Raw genomic sequence first — 6810 nt, 5'->3', positions numbered from 1 at the left:
TGAACATCCTGTGTGTGTGTGTGTGTGTGTGTGTGTGTGTGTGTGTGTGTGTGTGTGTGTGTGTGTGTGTGTGTGTGTGTGTGCGTGCGTGTGTGTGTGTGTGTGTGTGTGAAGAGGCGCAATCCTTGTCGCTTTAAGTTATTAATAACAAACCTTAATCTGGGTGCCATATGTTTCCGCACATATTTATTTGTCTTTATTTGTCTGCCATCTGCAGTGTGTGTGTGTGTGTGTGTGTGTGTGTGTGTGTGTGTGTGTGTGTGTGTGTGACCGGCCCCACAGGATGTTCATAACATTATTAACAATGGAACAGTCAACTCAGGTAAGTGAAGTGGTCCATCTCTGTCAACTTAGCTTCTCACCTGCTCCCACACACACACACACACACACACACACACACACACACACACACACACACACACACACACACACACACACACACACACACACACACACACACACACACATGCAGGACAGCACATGAATATACAGTAAGACTCTCATGGTCAGAAGCTTGCACGCTTTACTTTGTTCCATCGGTGTCGTTTTTTTCGTCTCTTAAAGCCGTGTTTTCTTTTCTTTTCTTTTACTTACGTACATGTTTTTTGTAATTGATAAGTGAGAGATAATGGACAACAACAAAAGGCCACCGGGACTTAAAGAGCTTCACGTGAAGTGTAAAAAAAGACGTAAAATTGTTATTTGTGGGAAAAAAAAAAAAAAACTTTCCTTTTTCATTGAAAGAAGAAACGAAAAAATATAAACATGGGTCCATGTAAAAACATTTTATTCTGTATGTTACATGTACTAGTGTTATACTGTGAATATTCAGGAACTGTTGTATGTACTGAGCGCCAGCTGAGTTACTTCCTGCGTTTACTGTAAACTGTAAACGGCAGCAAACACGTCACAACTCATGAACTCGAGGTTTATAGAAAATCTTGAGTTCATATAGTTCCAATGTCGTGAATACCACAAGAGGACGCTGTTCATACGGACTCTTCTCATGTACACCGTAAATATTTGAAAGCAGCATTAGTCAGGTTTTTAACCACAGACTGTCTATAAAAGTCTGAAAAATGTTTCTGATCCAGAAGTGTCTTCAGCTGCAATACCAGCGAGTGCCACTAGAGGTCGGCTCCAAAAAGCCTCCGGCTCCATAGACTCCCATTCAACTTCTCTCATCAAATCCAAAGTGAATAAAATGTGTCCATCAGTTATCTCGGTGTTGTTAGCTAAAGTCACTCCTTCTTATTAGTTTTCTGGAGGTCCATCTGAAAATAATCCCTCATTCATTAGAAAAGAAGATTCAAGAAGACCTGTTTTTGGGGGCGTGTCTGTTTGATTGACAGGCCTGAGGTGCAGTCAGGTTACAGCTATCGGTGGGCGGGACGTAGTATCGTCAGGTTTCCGATCAGATCGGTCAGATCCACCGCTGGCTCCTCCCCCAGCTCGTCCAAATATGGTCACTTCCTGCTCCAAACCGCTCCGAACTAACAAGATGGTGACGGACAGAATCTGAACTGGAGGATTCATAACGTTCACAAACCGACGACGGTTGATACCTGGTTTTTCTCAGCATTTCTTCGCTCGACTTTGTCGTTTTTCACCAGTTTTTGTACGTAAAGTCCAAAGTTCGCTTCACTTCCTGCCTCGGCGTCGTGCGTTCAGGTCTTCTGTGTCTCGTTACTGCTGACAACGTCGTGCTTTTATCAGTCTGAACAGCACTTTGAGGTTTGAGGGTCTTTATGTCACACCTCTTCTACATCTCTCTGGTTTCTAACCGAGTGGGTCGCTCAGCAAAAAGCTGCATTACACTTACACTTAATTTGGCTCGACTTGGAAAACAGATGGTTGCAACAAAACCGTCTAATTGTCTCGATGCATACAATAAAATCTCAACATTAATAGACGCTCCACGATCGATTTTTCACTCAGTATTTGTTTGCATGTCCTGCAGCAGACACGTATTAGGAGTTATATGTCATAAATTCTTAATGCGTGAGGAGAAAGCAGACAGCCACAACACAGAGCTCTGTAGGTCTTTATTTAATGAGCTTCAAATGCAGCTCTCCCCTACTGCGCTGAATATGGAGAGAAAGATGGACGCATTAGAGAGGAGATGAGGGAGGAGGAGAGAGAAGCAGGCAGGGGGGGGGTGAGTTATCGCCATGTTTATATTTGTTGGTCTTTGTGTGAGCCGCTCAAAAGGATTCTTTCTATTCAGAGGAATTTGAACTCGTCACATGAATCTGGATGTGAAAAGAGAAATACGAGTTCCTGTTAAAAAAATTTAATAAAAATGATATTTCACATTTGGCTGCGTTGGACTCTTAGTGGGTGAGATCCAGGTATAACATGCACCAAAACCAACATGAAGTCCTGATTCTGAACAGACCGCAACAGCAAGTCGCATTTTAGTGTTTAACGAAAGATTTGAACGTTTTAAAAGGCCACCGTGACTCAATTCAGCAATATGACATCAATTAAAAGGGTATATGTCATCATATATTCATACGTGTTGAAATGAGAATTGATTTCTGTAAAAATAAAAATTATCTATATCAGCCTCTGCTGGTCTGACCGTCAAGTGTAATCAATCAATCAATCAATCAAACTTCATTTATATATATATATATGTATATAAACAGCACCTTTCAAACAAATCAAATGTAGGTCAAAGTGTTTTACAAGCAACTGACAAAATACAGGATGTTAAAAAAAATGAATGAAAAACTAAACCACTCCGAGAAGTTGATTAAATGAGACGACAAGAGATAAATAATAAAAGATGATACTCAAGCGATACAAATTACAATTTAAATGAATTTATTCGAGTTAAACAGAAATATTTCAAAAATAAAATAGAAAATAATATACCATGGAAAGTAAAACAAGATAGAAAAAGTATGAATACTAAAACCATAAAGAAGAAGTTACAGAACAGAAAAAGACTGAATCGAGTTTATTTTGTTTCGGTGGCCTGAAGTTAAAAGACTGAAGGAAACATCAGCAGATGGTTTTATAGCTTAAGAAAGAAGTTTAACTTGAATTTTATTTTGTTGAATTTTCTATAGAACATATATATACAGCTGTAAAAAAAAATTTGAAGAAAAAAGAAAAACAATTGGAAAAATCGTGAATTTGACGGTATGAGTTGCTGAAACTGAGATAAAAAAATTCCAGTCAGTCTTTTGTCGTCACTATTTATTTTATAATGTCTTCATTTAAAGTGAAAACGTTTCGATTTTTAATATTAACAACATTATTACATTTTAGAATTTATTTTTTTATAAAAGTAATTGTAGAGGACTGAAATAATAAATAAAATGATCAAAAACAATAATTTGCTTCCATTTTAATAGTCAAATAGAGACATGTCTTCTCTGCAATAATGCAACATATTGTCTGAGTATTTTTTGCTGTCTCGTATGATGGTTAACTGAATATATTTGGGTTTTGAAAATAACGTGCAGATTAAGTTATTTGTCCTCCTATGTGTTAAAAATGTGAATTAATCTGCAGCTTTTATAGATGTATTATTTGTCAAAGGTGTTAAAAAAAAACATTTGCAAATTTTGTTTTAAAATCTTAATATCTGACTGAATGGAAATCGGTTTCTGGCAGAGATGTTTCTCCTCGTTAAACGTGTGCAGCAGCAGCTGACGTTCGGGAGTCGCATCTTTCCATCGAACTTCCTCCTCGTGAACGTTTGGTGCAAAGAGCACGTTGTAACACCGCGGCGGCATTGACGTGCTCCAACGCTCACGTGGCCGGTGTGGTTTTTATTTTCTCTGCCTTCCTCCGGCTCTGCATGCAGCAACAGACAAAAAAAAACAAAAAAACACAAACTCACTCTGGCGACCCCCCACGTCCCCTGTGCTGGTCCCGGCTGCAGCTCCAATTACCTGGTGGCCACAGCAATAGGGCCCTAAATGGGTTGTAGCACCGAACAGGCATGTCTGCAAAGGACCGCTCAGTGGGAGGGGAGGAAGAAGAGGAGGAGGAGGAGGAGGAGGAGGAGGAGGAGGAGGAGGAGGAGGAAGGGCTGGGAAGAAGGTGAGGAGAGGAAAGAGAGGAAGAGGAGGAGGAAGTCCCGGAGAAGATGGAGACTGGAGAGGGAGGAAATGTGCCTCCTGCCGCCGGCCTGAAGGAGATACAAGAAGAGAAGAAGAAAATAGAGGATGAGGAGGGCCACGAGGAAGAAAAAACAAGCAGATTTATCTCATTTGAAGCAATTAAAAGCACAGAGGGCGGATGCACCACGACGGTGGTTAACGTGTGGATATCCGTCTCTCAGGTGTCCGATATCTTCCCCGAGTTTTCCTCCCGAGTCGTCCCACATTAATCTCCCTGTATTTTCTGCTCTAATACCTCTTTTCTCTTCCCTCGTCTCCTTTTCAGCTCGTGAGGAGGAGACGGATAAGAGGGGAGGAGGAGGAGGAGGAGGAGACAGAGGTAAAAAGGAAAAAGGCTCGAGCAGAATAAGGGCCACGAGTGGGTGAGAATGAAAAGAAGCTGTCATTTCCTCCAGAGCTTAAGAAATGATCTCACTGAGCCTAATGTGAAGAGCAGTTTGTGTGATTTGTACAACAGAGAATTAAAAAGGAACAAATTTTGCTTTTATTGGTTTATTTTTGCAGCCAAAACCCTGAAAAAAATTCTGCATGTGAGGGAAAAACCTCATGAAAAAAAAAGCTGCTGGACGCGTCCGAGTTAAAGAAAACTGAAGCAAAAGATTAAGAAAATTCACGTTTTTACAAAATAAAGTGGCGAATTTAAAAACCATCAGAGTCTGACATGTTGACAGTTTTAAATATTCTCACAAAACAGGAGTATTTATTCTTAATTCAACATCAACTTCACTCAAAAATAATGTAATAAATACATAGGTAGTCTTGCATACCATAATAATTTAAATATCAAAATATATTTCATATTACAGCTGATTAAATGTCAGATATTGATCCATAAATTGAGTTGTTTTTTTTTTACAAATACATCCTAATGTGTTATAAAGTGTTTTATTAATCAACATTTATTTATTATTGAAATTGTCACATTGTTGTGGAAACTCTTCATGTCCAGGCGTCGTCTTCAATTCACAGCGCCGCCCGGCAGACTAAATATTTATCAGTAAATAAAAGTAATCTGTCGCCGTGACAACGAACTGGAACATTCAGGAAGTCATTACTGACCTGGAGAATGTTTCTAACGCGCCACATTTCACTCTTTACACCCCGTCAGCTCTCATCAACAGATGCCCGTCCGTCTCTGTGCATTTATTAATTTTGCTTTATTGCGTCTCCATGTAAAGTTCTGTATAAGGTATTTTAAATGGACAATAAAGTCCTGAATTTAACTGGATGTCCTTCAGACGCTTCCGTCTTCATTACAGAGTGAAAGTTGTTTTAAATCAAAATATTGTTTTGTGTGTGTTTTAGTTTTTCTGCTTCATTACAGCAGTGAAAGTGATATTAGAGCTTCAGATGAAAGAACAAACAGTGTTTTATGTTGTTGAACATGAGTGTGATACAAATAATGAGTGTGTATTATCTCTCTTTCTATGAGGCAGCATGACATCACATATATTACATTATATTATATATTAAGTTTCATTACAGATGGACAGTTACTGACGATGAAGACGAGTCAGGACCGTGTGACTGGTGAGTGTAACACATCCACAACACTCACCCACGTTATTGGGACGCTCATAAGACGTCGCCTCAAAACAAGCAATAATTTTCACCAGTAACTAGAAATATATTCATATATAAAAGTTAAATAATACATAAGTGTCAAAACATTATCCAGCGTAACTTAACACAACTTAAATGTTATTTAGTATATAATCATTTATAATGTTCAAATTACACTATATCAGTGAATGTATTAACCAACGGTGGAAGTTTTACTGAAGAAAAAGTAACGTTCATTTTTTTTTTTTAAATGTACTTTGTAAACATAGAGAAGTATCACCAACAAAATATGAATGGGAATTCATGCACGAATCCTTAATTGTTCTTCTGAAATGGAGTAAAAACTTGCAAATATTTGGCCTTTTTTTGGGTGCAATTATTCCGCCTTTTGTGCGATACACACATCTGTCCACTAGAGGGAAGTGTCTCCCTGTCACGTGTATCAGTGTCACGTTGCTTCAGGAAAAGAAACCCACGTGATTATAGGTCTTAGGAAGAACACTTGGTTAAATATAAATAAATAGAAAAAAAAAAAAAAAAAAACGTAGATAGGATTACGGATAAAAACACGTGGTTACGGTGAGAAAAAAAAAACTAACTTGACCCAACTCCTGGATGAAAGTCTGTCACGTGACCCGCCGCTATTGATGTCATGTTATTCTCACGTCAGTCGTACACGTTCCTTTATTCCTGAGTATGATGTCATACTTCAGTTTATTTACACTGAAGAAAAAGTCGGTAAGTGCAGTTTAAATGTCTCTGTTCTCACCTTTTTTCCGTGTTACACACGACTCGCCACCGACTTTTATTTCGTAGCCCCTCGACCTCCGAGACAAGCTCAAGCTTTCACCTGAAATTCACGTCATCTGAAGTGAAACGCTAGCGAAAAACAACTTTGATTTTTCACTTCACTCACTGTTGTGTTTTCACATCGGTTTCACAGCTCAGGTTACCTCGTTGGAAACGTGGCGGTGAACTCTCCGGTAACTCTCCAGTAACTGTTCGGTAACTCTCCGGTAACTAACTCTCCGGTATCTCTCCGGTAATTCTCTCGGTAACTCTCCGGTATCTCTCCGGTATCTCTCCGGTATCTCTTCGGTATCTCTCC

At 39.1% G+C, this 6810-nt stretch overlaps 1 long non-coding RNA gene across 1 annotated transcript in view; it reads left to right on the top strand.

The window, feature by feature from the left end:
* The first annotated feature begins 4402 nt into the window (after nucleotides 1-4402).
* LOC138212442 (uncharacterized) overlaps nucleotides 4403-6810 on the top strand; it is an 8305-nt gene continuing 5897 nt past the window's right edge. The window contains exons 1-2 of the long non-coding RNA XR_011179445.1: nucleotides 4403-4458; nucleotides 5625-5669. This is a non-coding gene — a long non-coding RNA (uncharacterized lncRNA). The remainder of the gene's footprint in view (nucleotides 4459-5624; nucleotides 5670-6810) is intronic.

The sequence above is a fragment of the Embiotoca jacksoni genome, unplaced genomic scaffold (assembly GCF_022577435.1).
Source record: "Embiotoca jacksoni isolate LCO1_2020_lvr unplaced genomic scaffold, fEmbJac1.0.p SCAF_55, whole genome shotgun sequence".
NCBI lineage: Eukaryota > Metazoa > Chordata > Actinopteri > Embiotocidae > Embiotoca > Embiotoca jacksoni.
Note: the sequence above shows the minus strand (reverse complement) of the source record. Positions and strands in the feature narration are given on the sequence as shown.